Genomic DNA, 15,214 nt, shown 5'->3' with positions numbered 1-15,214 from the left:
CCACCCATCCCAAACCGACCACATATGTACCATCTATGCAACGTTGGTATGCAGAAATTCACGCCTCAGCCAGTGAGGGTAAGTCCCAGGCCAGGGGCTAGAGAGCAAAAGACTGCATGTGCTCAGACGTTCCCTGCTAGGGACAGTTGATCTGAAACAAGGTCTGCTCTCTTGTATCCAGCAAGGATCTAGAAATCCTGCATGAATCTGCAAGGCACAATGACAGCATACATTTGCATAATATGCCCCACCTTCTGCCTTCCTACTTCCTGTGCAGTAGTTGTTTGTGTAGAGAGAGAGGTCGCATGCAAGGTAATTTTGTGAGTAGGATACAGGACCCTAAATAGCTGGTGAGAGGTATGAGGTATTCTAAAAGCATAAAAATTGTACACCTGTGAAATGAAATGCTTTCACATGTGATCTTCTGTGTTTATTGTCCTGTGCATAAAGTTGCACCTTGTGTTTGAAGGTTTAAATTATTTCAGGCTTGCATGGAGGCAGAAATTTCTGAGTGACTTTTATACATTTCTTAAGACTCTGCACTGTCAGGATGGCCGAGTGGTCTAAGGCGCTGTGTTTAGGCTGCAGTCTCCTCTGGAGGCGTGGGTTCGAATCCCACTTCTGACATGACTTTTGGAGATGTAATCTCCTTTTTCAGGTTAACATCTGATGGAAGTTGCATCTGTTGGTCTTCACCTGGGATGTGATTCCGTCCTCATCTAGTCAAGAGAGCTGGGGTTTCTCATATATTTCGGTTGTATAAAGTCTTGCTGACAAAGTGCAGTCCTTACTATATGAGCATAGGACCCATGTAAGAGCTCATCTGGAAGAGTCATGCTCTTGTATGCCCTGGCCAGACAGGCAATGCAAATATGGAAGAATGCCTAGCATCTGGTAGACAGTTGGACTCCAGCACACTTACGGCAATTTCCTCAGGGCTGTGATCAGGGGCTGCTTAGATTTGCGTATTCCACCCTATGTTGTGACATTGAAATTCCTTGTTGAATTTGCTTTAGCTAGCCAAGAGGTGGCTGTTGACTCAATTTCAAAGCAGCTTTGGGCCGTTCAAGTGGCTGGTGAATAGCACTTTCTCTTTGTACGCCTTAAAGGTCTAAAGAGTTCTTCATAGGTACTGCTCTCTATGGATTGTTCAAAGATCTGTTGGAAGTTCTTATAATAGGATAAATAAATTGAGGGCATGCCTTTTCGGTACCCCACTTGCATGGCTGTCTGGCCTGTGGAAGGTTCCACAAATGCAAGTCAGGATGGCCGAGTGGTCTAAGGCACTGCGTTCAGGTCGCAGTCTCTTCTGGAGGCGTGGGTTCAAATCCCACTTCTGACAATTGTGTGTTTACTCTACTTTTTTCTTGGGAGAGGAAAAAATCAGATCATTTCCCTCACATGGGCTTATATGGTTGTCTACTTGGAAAAGTGCAGTGAGTTTTTTTCTTGCTCTAGCCCTCATGACCTAAGATGTGTGCTTTTCTTGGTTCACAATATCTTTCCCTCTCTGTAGATGATCAAGCAACATGTGGTCAGGATGGCCGAGTGGTCTAAGGCGCTGCGTTAAGGCCGCAGTCTCTCCTGGAGGCGTGGGATCGAATCCCACTTCTTACAAAACTTTAAGTCCATTTTGTCTATGAGTTCTTTTAGAATCTCAGCTAAAAATTGGCAGTGCATAAAATATCTGAATAAGTAACAAACTTCAGTTTCAACTGCAAATTAATTTGCCCAATTCTGTCTTCAAGCTCGTGTAATATTCTTCTAGCACTCGTGGTGTTTTATGTGTTTTTTGGGGGGTGCTTAAAAAGTCCCTTTTATTAATGAAATGGGTTACATTCAGTCTTGTGATATTTTTGGTTTCCAATAAGTAGATTGTTAATTTTATGTAACCTCATTTTCTAATGCTCCATTCAAGAGATGTTTCCACTATGAAATGCAGAGCAAGGGGAAAGAGCACAAGTGATAGAGCGAGTGAGTGAGAAGGGGTGTTGAGGATGGAGAGAATGAAACAAAGACAGAGTGAGTGAACGGCAGGTAGGCCTAGAAGAGGAGACTAGAAGTGAAGGCGACATACTTTTCCCTGCTTTTGACCTCCCACCCATCCCAAACCGACCACAAACGTACCATCTGTGCAACGTTGGTATGCAGAAATTCACGCCTCAGCCAGTGAGGGTGAGTCCCAGGCCAGGGGCTAGAGAGCAAAAGACTGCATGTGCTCAGACGTTCCCTGCTAGGGACAGTTGATCTGAAACAAGGTCTGCACTCTTGTATCCAGCAAGGATCTAGAAATCCTGCATGAATCTGCAAGGCACAATGACAGCACACATTTGCATAATATGCCCCACCTTCTGCCTTCCTACTTCCTGTGCAGTAGTTGTTTGTGTAGAGAGAGAGAGGTCGCAGGCAAGGTAATTTTGTGAGTCGGATACAGGACCCTAAAAAGCTGGTGAGAGGTATGAGGTATTCTAAAAGCATAAAAATTGTACACCTGTGAAATGAAATGCTTTCACATGTGATCTTCTGTGTTTATTGTCCTGTGCATAAAGTTGCACCTTGTGTTTGAAGGTTTAAATTATTTCAGGCTTGCATGGAGGCAGAAATTTCTGAGTGACTTTTATACATTTCTTAAGACTCTGCTCTGTCAGGATGGCCGAGTGGTCTAAGGCGCTGTGTTTAGGCCGCAGTCTCCTCTGGAGGTGTGGGTTCGAATCCCACTTCTGACATGACTTTTGGAGATGTAATCTCCTTTTTCAGGTTAACATCTGATGGAAGTTGCATCTGTTGGTCTTCACCTGGGATGTGATTCCGTCCTCATCTAGTCAAGAGAGCTGGGGTTTCTCATATATTTCGGTTGTATAAAGTCTTGCTGACAAAGTGCAGTCCTTACTATATGAGCATAGGACCCATGTAAGAGCTCATCTGGAAGAGTCATGCTCTTGTATGCCCTGGCCAGACAGGCCATGCAAATATGGAAGAATGCCTAGCATCTGGTAGACAGTTGGACTCCAGCACACTTACGGCAATTTCCTCAGGGCTGTGATCAGGGGCTGCTTAGATTTGCGTATTCCACCCTATGTTGTGACATTGAAATTCCTTGTTGAATTTGCTTTAGCTAGCCAAGAGGTGGCTGTTGACTCAATTTCAAAGCAGCTTTGGGCCGTTCAAGTGGCTGGTTAATAGCACTTTCTCTTTGTACGCCTTAAAGGCATAAAGAGTTCTTCATAGGTACTGCTCTCTATGGATTGTTCAAAGATCTGTTGGAAGTACTTATAATAGGATAAATAAATTGAGGGCATGCTTTTTCGGTACCCCACTTGCATGGCTGTCTGGCCTGTGGAAGGTTCTATAAATGCAAGTCAGGATGGCCGAGTGGTCTAAGGCGCTGCGTTCAGGTCGCAGTCTCTTCTGGAGGTGTGGGTTCAAATCCCACTTCTGACAATTGTGTGTTTACTCTACTTTTTTCTTGGGAGAGGAAAAAATCAGATCATTTCCCTCACATGGGCTTATATGGTTGTCTACTTGGAAAAGTGCAGTGAGTTTTTTTCTTGCTCTAGCCACTCATGACCTAGGATGTGTGCTTTTTTTGGTTCACAATATCTTTCCCTCTCTGTAGATGTTAAAGCAACGTGTGGTCAGGATGGCTGAGTGGTCTAAGGCGCTGAGTAAGTCCGCAGTCTCTCCTGGAGGCGTGGGTTCGAATCCCACTTCTGACAAACCTTTAAGTCCATTTTGTCTCTGAGTTCTTTTAGAATCTCAGCTAAAAATTGGCAGTGCATATAATATCTGAATAAGTAACAAACTTCAGTTTCAACTGCAAATTAATTTGCCCAATTCTGTCTTCAAGCTCGTATAATATTCTTCTAGCACTCGTGGTGTTTTATGTGTTTTTTGGGGGGTGCTTAAAAAGTCCCTTTTATTAATGAAATGGGTTACATTCAGACTTGTGATATTTTTGGTTTCCAATAAGTAGATTGTTAATTTTATGTAACCTCATTTTCTAATGCTCCATTCAAGAGATGTTTCCACTATGAAATGCAGAGCAAGGGGAAAGAGCACAAGTGATAGAGCGAGTGAGTGAGAAGGGGTGTTGAGGAAGGAGAGAATGAAACAAAGACAGAGTGAGTGAACGGCAGGTAGGCCTAGAAGAGGAGACTAGAAGTGAAGGCGACATACTTTTCCCTGCTTTTGACCTCCCACCCATCCCAAACCGACCACATACGTACCATCTATGCAACGTTGGTATGCAGAAATTCACGCCTCAGCCAGTGAGGGTGAGTCCCAGGCCAGGGGCTAGAGAGCAAAAGACTGCATGTGCTCAGACGTTCCCTGCTAGGGACAGTTGATCTGAAACAAGGTCTGCTCTCTTGTATCCAGCAAGGATCTAGAAATCCTGCATGAATCTGCAAGGCACAATGACAGCATACATTTGCATAATATGCCCCACCTTCTGCCTTCCTACTTCCTGTGCAGTAGTTGTTTATGTAGACAGAGAGGTCGCAGGCAAGGTAATTTTGTGAGTAGGATACAGGACCCTAAAAAGCTGGTGAGAGGTATGAGGTATTCTAAAAGCATAAAAATTGTACACCTGTGAAATGAAATGCTTTCACATGTGATCTTCTGTGTTTATTGTCCTGTGCATAAAGTTGCACCTTGTGTTTGAAGGTTTAAATTATTTCAGGCTTGCATGGAGGCAGAAATTTCTGAGTGACTTTTATACATTTCTTAAGACTCTGCACTGTCAGGATGGCCGAGTGGTCTAAGGCGCTGCGTTCAGGTCGCAGTCTCTTGTGGAGGCGTGGGTTCAAATCCCACTTCTGACATGACTTTTGGAGATGTAATCTCCTTTTTCAGGTTAACATCTGATGGAAGTTGCATCTGTTGGTCTTCACCTGGGATGTGATTCCGTCCTCATCTAGTCAAGAGAGCTGGGGTTTCTCATATATTTCGGTTGTATAAAGTCTTGCTGAAAAAGTGCAGTCCTTACTATATGAGCATAGGACCCATGTAAGAGCTCATCTGGAAGAGTCATGCTCTTGTATGCCCTGGCCAGACAGGCAATGCAAATATGGAAGAATGCCTAGCATCTGGTAGACAGTTGGACTCCAGCACACTTACGGCAATTTCCTCAGGGCTGTGATCAGGGGCTGCTTAGATTTGCGTATTCCACCCTATGTTTTGACATTGAAATTCCTTGTTGAATTTGCTTTAGCTAGCCAAGAGGTGGCTGTTTACTCAATTTCAAAGCAGCTTTGGGCCGTTCAAGTGGCTGGTTAATAGCACTTTCTCTTTGTACGCCTTAAAGGTCTAAAGAGTTCTTCATAGGTACTGCTCTCTATGGATTGTTCAAAGATCTGTTGGAAGTACTTATAATAGGATAAATAAATTGAGGGCATGCCTTTTCGGTACCCCACTTGCATGGCTGTCTGGCCTGTGGAAGGTTCCACAAATGCAAGTCAGGATGGCCGAGTGGTCTAAGGCGCTGCGTTCAGGTCGCAGTCTCTTCTGGAGGCGTGGGTTCAAATCCCACTTCTGACAATTGTGTGTTTACTCTACTTTTTTCTTGAGAGAGAAAAAAATAGATCATTTCCCTCACATGGGCTTATATGGTTGTCTACTTGGAAAAGTGCAGTGAGTTTTTTTCTTGCTCTAGCCACTCATGACCTAAGATGTGTGCTTTTCTTGGTTCACAATATCTTTCCCTCTCTGTAGATGATCAAGCAACATGTGGTCAGGATGGCCGAGTGGTCTAAGGCACTGCGTTAAGGCCGCAGTCTCTCCTGGAGGCGTGGGTTCGAATCCCACTTCTGACAAAACTTTAAGTCCATTTTGTCTCTGAGTTCTTTTAGAATCTCAGCTAAAAATTGGCAGTGCATAAAATATCTGAATAAGTAACAAACTTCAGTTTCAACTGCAAATTAATTTGCCCAATTCTGTCTTCAAGCTCGTGTAATATTCTTCTAGCACTCGTGGTGTTTTATGTGTTTTTTGGGGGGTGCTTAAAAAGTCCCTTTTATTAATGAAATGGGTTCCATTCAGTCTTGTGATATTTTTGGTTTCCAATAAGTAGATTGTTAATTTTATGTAACCTCATTTTCTAATGCTCCATTCAAGAGATGTTTCCACTATGAAATGCAGAGCAAGGGGAAAGAGCACAAGTGATAGAGCGAGTGAGTGAGAAGGGGTGTTGAGGAAGGAGAGAATGAAACAAAGACAGAGTGAGTGAACGGCAGGTAGGCCTAGAAGAGGAGACTAGAAGTGAAGGCGACATACTTTTCCCTGCTTTTGACCTCCCACCCATCCCAAACCGACCACATACGTACCATCTATGCAACGTTGGTATGCAGAAATTCACGCCTCAGCCAGTGAGGGTAAGTCCCAGGCCAGGGGCTAGAGAGCAAAAGACTGCATGTGCTCAGACGTTCCCTGCTAGGGACGGTTGATCTGAAACAAGGTCTGCTCTCTTGTATCCAGCAAGGATCTAGAAATCCTGCATGAATCTGCAAGGCACAATGACAGCACACATTTGCATAATATGCCCCACCTTCTGCCTTCCTACTTCCTGTGCAGTAGTTGTTTGTGTAGAGGGAGAGGTCGCAGGCAAGGTAATTTTGTGAGTCGGATACAGGACCCTAAAAAGCTGGTGAGAGGTATGAGGTATTCTAAAAGCATAAAAATTGTACACCTGTGAAATGAAATGCTTTCACATGTGATCTTCTGTGTTTATTGTCCTGTGCATAAAGTTGCACCTTGTGTTTGAAGGTTTAAATTATTTCAGGCTTGCATGGAGGCAGAAATTTCTGAGTGGCTTTTATACATTTCTTAAGACTCTGCTCTGTCAGGATGGCCGAGTGGTCTAAGGCGCTGTGTTTAGGCCGCAGTCTCCTCTGGAGGCGTGGGTTCGAATCCCACTTCTGACATGACTTTTGGAGATGTAATCTCCTTTTTCAAGTTAACATCTGATGGAAGTTGCATCTGTTGGTCTTCACCTGGGATGTGATTCCGTCCTCATCTAGTCAAGAGAGCTGGGGTTTCTCATATATTTCGGTTGTATAAAGTCTTGCTGACAAAGTGCAGTCCTTACTATATGAGCATAGGACCCATGTAAGAGCTCATCTGGGAGAGTCATGCTCTTGTATGCCCTGGCCAGACAGGCCATGCAAATATGGAAGAATGCCTAGCATCTGGTAGACAGTTGGACTCCAGCACACTTACGGCAATTTCCTCAGGGCTGTGATCAGGGGCTGCTTAGATTTGCGTATTCCACCCTATGTTGTGACATTGAAATTCCTTGTTGAATTTGCTTTAGCTAGCCAAGAGGTGGCTGTTGACTCAATTTCAAAGCAGCTTTGGGCCGTTCAAGTGGCTGGTTAATAGCACTTTCTCTTTGTACGCCTTAAAGGCATAAAGAGTTCTTCATAGGTACTGCTCTCTATGGATTGTTCAAAGATCTGTTGGAAGTACTTATAATAGGATAAATAAATTGAGGGCATGCTTTTTCGGTACCCCACTTGCATGGCTGTCTGGCCTGTGGAAGGTTCTATAAATGCAAGTCAGGATGGCCGAGTGGTCTAAGGCGCTGCGTTCAGGTCGCAGTCTCTTCTGGAGGTGTGGGTTCAAATCCCACTTCTGACAATTGTGTGTTTACTCTACTTTTTTCTTGGGAGAGGAAAAAATCAGATCATTTCCCTCACATGGGCTTATATGGTTGTCTACTTGGAAAAGTGCAGTGAGTTTTTTTCTTGCTCTAGCCACTCATGACCTAGGATGTGTGCTTTTTTTGGTTCACAATATCTTTCCCTCTCTGTAGATGATCACGCAACGTGTGGTCAGGATGGCCGAGTGGTCTAAGGCGCTGCGTTAAGTCCGCAGTCTCTCCTGGAGGCGTGGGTTCGAATCCCACTTATGACAAACCTTTAAGTCCATTTTGTCTCTGAGTTCTTTTAGAATCTCAGCTAAAAATTGGCAGTGCATAAAATATCTGAATAAGTAACACACTTCAGTTTCAACTGCAAATTAATTTGCCCAATTCTGTCTTCAAGCTCGTGTAATATTCTTCTAGCACTCGTGGTGTTTTATGTGTTTTTTGGGGGGTGCTTAAAAAGTCCCTTTTATTAATGAAATGGGTTACATTCAGTCTTTTGATATTTTTGGTTTCCAATAAGTAGATTGTTAATTTTATGTAACCTCATTTTCTAATGCTCCATTCAAGAGATGTTTCCACTATGAAATGCAGAGCAAGGGGAAAGAGCACAAGTGATAGAGCGAGTGAGTGAGAAGGGGTGTTGAGGATGGAGAGAATGAAACAAAGACAGAGTGAGTGAACGGCAGGTAGGCCTAGAAGAGGAGACTAGAAGTGAAGGCGACATACTTTTCCCTGCTTTTGACCTCCCACCCATCCCAAACCGACCACAAACGTACCATCTGTGCAACGTTGGTATGCAGAAATTCACGCCTCAGCCAGTGAGGGTGAGTCCCAGGCCAGGGGCTAGAGAGCAAAAGACTGCATGTGCTCAGACGTTCCCTGCTAGGGACAGTTGATCTGAAACAAGGTCTGCACTCTTGTATCCAGCAAGGATCTAGAAATCCTGCATGAATCTGCAAGGCACAATGACAGCACACATTTGCATAATATGCCCCACCTTCTGCCTTCCTACTTCCTGTGCAGTAGTTGTTTGTGTAGAGAGAGAGGTCGCAGGCAAGGTAATTTTGTGAGTCGGATACAGGACCCTAAAAAGCTGGTGAGAGGTATGAGGTATTCTAAAAGCATAAAAATTGTACACCTGTGAAATGAAATGCTTTCACATGTGATCTTCTGTGTTTATTGTCCTGTGCATAAAGTTGCACCTTGTGTTTGAAGGTTTAAATTATTTCAGGCTTGCATGGAGGCAGAAATTTCTGAGTGACTTTTATACATTTCTTAAGACTCTGCTCTGTCAGGATGGCCGAGTGGTCTAAGGCGCTGTGTTTAGGCCGCAGTCTCCTCTGGAGGCGTGGGTTCGAATCCCACTTTTGACATGACTTTTGGAGATGTAATCTCCTTTTTCAGGTTAACATCTGATGGAAGTTGCATCTGTTGGTCTTCACCTGGGATGTGATTCCGTCCTCATCTAGTCAAGAGAGCTGGGGTTTCTCATATATTTCGGTTGTATAAAGTCTTGCTGACAAAGTGCAGTCCTTACTATATGAGCATAGGACCCATGTAAGAGCTCATCTGGAAGAGTCATGCTCTTGTATGCCCTGGCCAGACAGGCAATGCAAATATGGAAGAATGCCTAGCATCTGGTAGACAGTTGGACTCCAGCACACTTACGGCAATTTCCTCAGGGCTGTGATCAGGGGCTGCTTAGATTTGCGTATTCCACCCTATGTTGTGACATTGAAATTCCTTGTTGAATTTGCTTTAGCTAGCCAAGAGGTGGCTGTTGACTCAATTTCAAAGCAGCTTTGGGCCGTTCAAGTGGCTGGTTAATAGCACTTTCTCTTTGTACGCCTTAAAGGTCTAAAGAGTTCTTCATAGGTACTGCTCTCTATGGATTGTTCAAAGATCTGTTGGAAGTACTTATAATAGGATAAATAAATTGAGGGCATGCCTTTTCGGTACCCCACTTGCATGGCTGTCTGGCCTGTGGAAGGTTCCACAAACGCAAGTCAGGATGGCCGAGTGGTCTAAGGCACTGCGTTCAGGTCGCAGTCTCTTCTGGAGGCGTGGGTTCAAATCCCACTTCTGACAATTGTGTGTTTACTCTACTTTTTTCTTGAGAGAGAAAAAAATAGATCATTTCCCTCACATGGGCTTATATGGTTGTCTACTTGGAAAAGTGTAGTGAGTTTTTTTCTTGCTCTAGCCACTCATGACCTAAGATGTGTGCTTTTCTTGGTTCACAATATCTTTCCCTCTCTGTAGATGATCAAGCAACATGTGGTCAGGATGACCGAGTGGTCTAAGGCGCTGCGTTAAGGCCGCAGTCTCTCCTGGAGGCGTGGGTTCGAATCCCACTTCTGACAAAACTTTAAGTCCATTTTGTCTCTGAGTTCTTTTAGAATCTCAGCTAAAAATTGGCAGTGCATAAAATATCTGAATAAGTAACAAACTTCAGTTTCAACTGCAAATTAATTTGCCCAATTCTGTCTTCAAGCTCGTGTAATATTCTTCTAGCACTCGTGGTGTTTTATGTGTTTTTTTGGGGGTGCTTAAAAAGTCCCTTTTATTAATGAAATGGGTTACATTCAGTCTTGTGATATTTTTGGTTTCCAATAAGTAGATTGTTAATTTTATGTAACCTCATTTTCTAATGCTCCATTCAAGAGATGTTTCCACTATGCAATGCAGAGCAAGGGGAAAGAGCACAAGTGATAGAGCGAGTGAGTGAGAAGGGGTGTTGAGGAAGGAGAGAATGAAACAAAGACAGAGTGAGTGAACGGCAGGTAGGCCTAGAAGAGGAGACTAGAAGTGAAGGCGACATACTTTTCCCTGGTTTTGACCTCCCACCCATCCCAAACCGACCACAAACGTACCATCTATGCAACGTTGGTATGCAGAAATTCACGCCTCAGCCAGTGAGGGTGAGTCCCAGGCCAGGGGCTAGAGAGCAAAAGACTGCATGTGCTCAGACGTTCCCTGCTAGGGACAGTTGATCTGAAACAAGGTCTGCTCTCTTGTATCCAGCAAGGATCTAGAAATCCTGCATGAATCTGCAAGGCACAATGACAGCATACATTTGCATAATATGCCCCACCTTCTGCCTTCCTACTTCCTGTGCAGTAGTTGCTTGTGTAGAGAGAGAGGTCGCAGGCAAGGTAATTTTGTGAGTAGGATACAGGACCCTAAAAAGCTGGTGAGAGGTATGAGGTATTCTAAAAGCATAAAAATTGTACACCTGTGAAATGAAATGCTTTCACATGTGATCTTCTGTGTTTATTGTCCTGTGCATAAAGTTGCACCTTGTGTTTGAAGGTTTAAATTATTTCAGGCTTGCATGGAGGCAGAAATTTCTGAGTGACTTTTATACATTTCTTAAGACTCTGCACTGTCAGGATGGCCGAGTGGTCTAAGGCGCTGTGTTTAGGCCGCAGACTCTTCTGGAGGCGCGGGTTCAAATCCAACTTCTGACGTGACTTTTGGAGATGTAATCTCCTTTTTCAGGTTAACATCTGATGGAAGTTGCATCTGTTGGTCTTCACCTGGGATGTGATTCCGTCCTCATCTAGTCAAGAGAGCTGGGGTTTCTCATATATTTCGGTTGTATAAAGTCTTGCTGACAAAGTGCAGTCCTTACTATATGAGCATAGGACCCATGTAAGAGCTCATCTGGAAGAGTCATGCTCTTGTATGCCCTGGCCAGACAGGCCATGCAAATATGGAAGAATGCCTAGCATCTGGTAGACAGTTGGACTCCAGCACACTTACGGCAATTTCCTCAGGGCTGTGATCAGGGGCTGCTTAGATTTGCGTATTCCACCCTATGTTGTGACATTGAAATTCCTTGTTGAATTTGCTTTAGCTAGCCAAGAGGTGGCTGTTGACTCAATTTCAAAGCAGCTTTGGGCCTTTCAAGTGGCTGGTTAATAGCACTTTCTCTTTGTACGCCTTAAAGGTCTTAAGAGTTCTTCATAGGTACTGCTCTCTATGGATTGTTCAAAGATCTGTTGGAAGTACTTATAATAGGATAAATAAATTGAGGGCATGCCTTTTCGGTACCCCACTTGCATGGCTGTCTGGCCTTTGGAAGGTTCCACAAAGGCAAGTCAGGATGGCCGAGTGGTCTAAGGCGCTGCGTTCAGGTCGCAGTCTCTTCTGGAGGCGTGGGTTCAAATCCCACTTCTGACATGACTTTTGGAGATGTAATCTCCTTTTTCAGGTTAACATCTGATGGAAGTTGCATCTGTTGGTCTTCACCTGGGATGTGATTCCGTCCTCATCTAGTCAAGAGAGCTGGGGTTTCTCATATATTTCGGTTGTATAAAGTCTTGCTGACAAAGTGCAGTCCTTACTATATGAGCATAGGACCCATGTAAGAGCTCATCTGGAAGAGTCATGCTCTTGTATGCCCTGGCCAGACAGGCCATGCAAATATGGAAGAATGCCTAGCATCTGGTAGACAGTTGGACTCCAGCACACTTACGGCAATTTCCTCAGGGCTGTGATCAGGGGCTGCTTAGATTTGCGTATTCCACCCTATGTTGTGACATTGAAATTCCTTGTTGAATTTGCTTTAGCTAGCCAAGAGGTGGCTGTTGACTCAATTTCAAAGCAGCTTTGGGCCGTTCAAGTGGCTGGTTAATAGCACTTTCTCTTTGTACGCCTTAAAGGCATAAAGAGTTCTTCATAGGTACTGCTCTCTATGGATTGTTCAAAGATCTGTTGGAAGTACTTATAATAGGATAAATAAATTGAGGGCATGCTTTTTCGGTACCCCACTTGCATGGCTGTCTGGCCTGTGGAAGGTTCTATAAATGCAAGTCAGGATGGCCGAGTGGTCTAAGGTGCTGCGTTCAGGTCGCAGTCTCTTCTGGAGGCGTGGGTTCAAATCCCACTTCTGACAATTGTGTGTTTACTCTACTTTTTTCTTGGGAGAGAAAAAATCAGATCATTTCCCTCACATGGGCTTATATGGTTGTCTACTTGGAAAAGTGCAGTGAGTTTTTTTCTTGCTCTAGCCCTCATGACCTAAGATGTGTGCTTTTCTTGGTTCACAATATCTTTCCCTCTCTGTAGATGATCAAGCAACATGTGGTAAGGATGGCCGAGTGGTCTAAGGCGCTGCGTTAAGGCCGCAGTCTCTCCTGGAGGGATGGGTTCGAATCCCACTTCTGACAAAACTTTAAGTCCATTTTGTCTCTGAGTTCTTTTAGAATCTCAGCTAAAAATTGGCAGTGCATAAAATATCTGAATAAGTAACAAACTTCAGTTCCAACTGCAAATTAATTTGCCCAATTCTGTCTTCAAGCTCGTGTAATATTCTTCTAGCACTCGTGGTGTTTTATGTGTTTTTTGGGGGGTGCTTAAAAAGTCCCTTTTATTAATGAAATGGGTTACATTCAGTCTTGTGATATTTTTGGTTTCCAATAAGTAGATTGTTAATTTTATGTAACCTCATTTTCTAATGCTCCATTCAAGAGATGTTTCCACTATGAAATGCAGAGCAAGGGGAAAGAGCACAAGTGATAGAGCGAGTGAGTGAGAAGGGGTGTTGAGGATGGAGAGAATGAAACAAAGACAGAGTGAGTGAACGGCAGGTAGGCCTAGAAGAGGAGACTAGAAGTGAAGGCGACATACTTTTCCCTGCTTTTGACCTCCCACCCATCCCAAACCGACCACAAACGTACCATCTGTGCAACGTTGGTATGCAGAAATTCACGCCTCAGCCAGTGAGGGTGAGTCCCAGGCCAGGGGCTAGAGAGCAAAAGACTGCATGTGCTCAGACGTTCCCTGCTAGGGACAGTTGATCTGAAACAAGGTCTGCACTCTTGTATCCAGCAAGGATCTAGAAATCCTGCATGAATCTGCAAGGCACAATAACAGCACACATTTGCATAATATGCCCCACCTTCTGCCTTCCTACTTCCTGTGCAGTAGTTGTTTGTGTAGAGAGAGAGGTCGCAGGCAAGGTAATTTTGTGAGTCGGATACAGGACCCTAAAAAGCTGGTGAGAGGTATGAGGTATTCTAAAAGCATAAAAATTGTACACCTGTGAAATGAAATGCTTTCACATGTGATCTTCTGTGTTTATTGTCCTGTGCATAAAGTTGCACCTTGTGTTTGAAGGTTTAAATTATTTCAGGCTTGCATGGAGGCAGAAATTTCTGAGTGACTTTTATACATTTCTTAAGACTCTGCTCTGTCAGGATGGCCGAGTGGTCTAAGGCGCTGTGTTTAGGCCGCAGTCTCCTCTGGAGGCGTGGGTTCGAATCCCACTTCTGACATGACTTTTGGAGATGTAATCTCCTTTTTCAGGTTAACATCTGATGGAAGTTGCATCTGTTGGTCTTCACCTGGGATGTGATTCCGTCCTCATCTAGTCAAGAGAGCTGGGGTTTCTCATATATTTCGGTTGTATAAAGTCTTGCTGACAAAGTGCAGTCCTTACTATATGAGCATAGGACCCATGTAAGAGCTCATCTGGAAGAGTCATGCTCTTGTATGCCCTGGCCAGACAGGCCATGCAAATATGGAAGAATGCCTAGCATCTGGTAGACAGTTGGACTCCAGCACACTTACGGCAATTTCCTCAGGGCTGTGATCAGGGGCTGCTTAGATTTGCGTATTCCACCCTATGTTGTGACATTGAAATTCCTTGTTGAATTTGCTTTAGCTAGCCAAGAGGTGGCTGTTGACTCAATTTCAAAGCAGCTTTGGGCCGTTCAAGTGGCTGGTTAATAGCACTTTCTCTTTGTACGCCTTAAAGGCATAAAGAGTTCTTCATAGGTACTGCTCTCTATGGATTGTTCAAAGATCTGTTGGAAGTACTTATAATAGGATAAATAAATTGAGGGCATGCTTTTTCGGTACCCCACTTGCATGGCTGTCTGGCCTGTGGAAGGTTCTATAAATGCAAGTCAGGATGGCCGAGTGGTCTAAGGCGCTGCGTTCAGGTCGCAGTCTCTTCTGGAGGTGTGGGTTCAAATCCCACTTCTGACAATTGTGTGTCTCTACTTTTTTCTTGGGAGAGGAAAAAATCAGATCATTTCCCTCACATGGGCTTATATGGTTGTCTACTTGGAAAAGTGCAGTGAGTTTTTTTCTTGCTCTAGCCACTCATGACCTAGGATGTGTGCTTTTTTTGGTTCACAATATCTTTCCCTCTCTGTAGATGATCAAGCAACGTGTGGTCAGGATGGCCGAGTGGTCTAAGGCGCTGCGTTAAGTCCGCAGTCTCTCCTGGAGGCGTGGGTTCGAATCCCACTTCTGACAAACCTTTAAGTCCATTTTGTCTCTGAGTTCTTTTAGAATCTCAGCTAAAAATTGGCAGTGCATATAATATCTGAATAAGTAACAAACTTCAGTTTCAACTGCAAATTAATTTGCCCAATTCTGTCTTCAAGCTCGTATAATATTCTTCTAGCACTCGTGGTGTTTTATGTGTTTTTTGGGGGGTGCTTAAAAAGTCCCTTTTATTAATGAAATGGGTTACATTCAGACTTGTGATATTTTTGGTTTCCAATAAGTAGATTGTTAATTTTATGTAACCTCATTTTCTAATGCTCCATTCAA

General features: G+C 43.9%; 16 non-coding genes across 16 annotated transcripts; all 16 read left to right on the top strand.

Moving 5' to 3' along the window:
• Positions 1 to 544: 544 nt before the first annotated feature.
• On the top strand, positions 545 to 627 carry TRNAL-UAG (transfer RNA leucine (anticodon UAG)). Its single transcript has one exon. It is a non-coding gene; the product is annotated as a tRNA-Leu (tRNA).
• A 632-nt stretch (positions 628 to 1,259) lies between these two features.
• Positions 1,260 to 1,342, top strand: TRNAL-CAG (transfer RNA leucine (anticodon CAG)). Its single transcript has one exon. It is a non-coding gene; the product is annotated as a tRNA-Leu (tRNA).
• A 1,301-nt stretch (positions 1,343 to 2,643) lies between these two features.
• Positions 2,644 to 2,726, top strand: TRNAL-UAG (transfer RNA leucine (anticodon UAG)). The gene has a single exon. It is a non-coding gene; the product is annotated as a tRNA-Leu (tRNA).
• Positions 2,727 to 3,358: 632 nt separating this feature from the next.
• TRNAL-CAG (transfer RNA leucine (anticodon CAG)) lies at positions 3,359 to 3,441 on the top strand. The gene has a single exon. It is a non-coding gene; the product is annotated as a tRNA-Leu (tRNA).
• Positions 3,442 to 4,740: 1,299 nt separating this feature from the next.
• On the top strand, positions 4,741 to 4,823 carry TRNAL-CAG (transfer RNA leucine (anticodon CAG)). The gene has a single exon. It is a non-coding gene; the product is annotated as a tRNA-Leu (tRNA).
• A 632-nt stretch (positions 4,824 to 5,455) lies between these two features.
• TRNAL-CAG (transfer RNA leucine (anticodon CAG)) lies at positions 5,456 to 5,538 on the top strand. Its single transcript has one exon. It is a non-coding gene; the product is annotated as a tRNA-Leu (tRNA).
• Positions 5,539 to 5,730: 192 nt separating this feature from the next.
• On the top strand, positions 5,731 to 5,813 carry TRNAL-AAG (transfer RNA leucine (anticodon AAG)). The gene has a single exon. It is a non-coding gene; the product is annotated as a tRNA-Leu (tRNA).
• A 1,024-nt stretch (positions 5,814 to 6,837) lies between these two features.
• Positions 6,838 to 6,920, top strand: TRNAL-UAG (transfer RNA leucine (anticodon UAG)). The gene has a single exon. It is a non-coding gene; the product is annotated as a tRNA-Leu (tRNA).
• A 632-nt stretch (positions 6,921 to 7,552) lies between these two features.
• Positions 7,553 to 7,635, top strand: TRNAL-CAG (transfer RNA leucine (anticodon CAG)). The gene has a single exon. It is a non-coding gene; the product is annotated as a tRNA-Leu (tRNA).
• A 1,300-nt stretch (positions 7,636 to 8,935) lies between these two features.
• TRNAL-UAG (transfer RNA leucine (anticodon UAG)) lies at positions 8,936 to 9,018 on the top strand. The gene has a single exon. It is a non-coding gene; the product is annotated as a tRNA-Leu (tRNA).
• Positions 9,019 to 9,650: 632 nt separating this feature from the next.
• On the top strand, positions 9,651 to 9,733 carry TRNAL-CAG (transfer RNA leucine (anticodon CAG)). Its single transcript has one exon. It is a non-coding gene; the product is annotated as a tRNA-Leu (tRNA).
• A 2,014-nt stretch (positions 9,734 to 11,747) lies between these two features.
• Positions 11,748 to 11,830, top strand: TRNAL-CAG (transfer RNA leucine (anticodon CAG)). The gene has a single exon. It is a non-coding gene; the product is annotated as a tRNA-Leu (tRNA).
• Positions 11,831 to 12,462: 632 nt separating this feature from the next.
• TRNAL-CAG (transfer RNA leucine (anticodon CAG)) lies at positions 12,463 to 12,545 on the top strand. The gene has a single exon. It is a non-coding gene; the product is annotated as a tRNA-Leu (tRNA).
• A 1,298-nt stretch (positions 12,546 to 13,843) lies between these two features.
• TRNAL-UAG (transfer RNA leucine (anticodon UAG)) lies at positions 13,844 to 13,926 on the top strand. Its single transcript has one exon. It is a non-coding gene; the product is annotated as a tRNA-Leu (tRNA).
• A 632-nt stretch (positions 13,927 to 14,558) lies between these two features.
• On the top strand, positions 14,559 to 14,641 carry TRNAL-CAG (transfer RNA leucine (anticodon CAG)). Its single transcript has one exon. It is a non-coding gene; the product is annotated as a tRNA-Leu (tRNA).
• Positions 14,642 to 14,831: 190 nt separating this feature from the next.
• Positions 14,832 to 14,914, top strand: TRNAL-AAG (transfer RNA leucine (anticodon AAG)). The gene has a single exon. It is a non-coding gene; the product is annotated as a tRNA-Leu (tRNA).
• Positions 14,915 to 15,214: the final 300 nt, after the last annotated feature.

The sequence above is a fragment of the Lissotriton vulgaris genome, chromosome 8 (genome assembly GCF_964263255.1).
Source record: "Lissotriton vulgaris chromosome 8, aLisVul1.2, whole genome shotgun sequence".
Classification (NCBI taxonomy): Eukaryota; Metazoa; Chordata; class Amphibia; order Caudata; family Salamandridae; genus Lissotriton; species Lissotriton vulgaris.
This window is presented reverse-complemented; position numbering and strand designations above follow the sequence as displayed.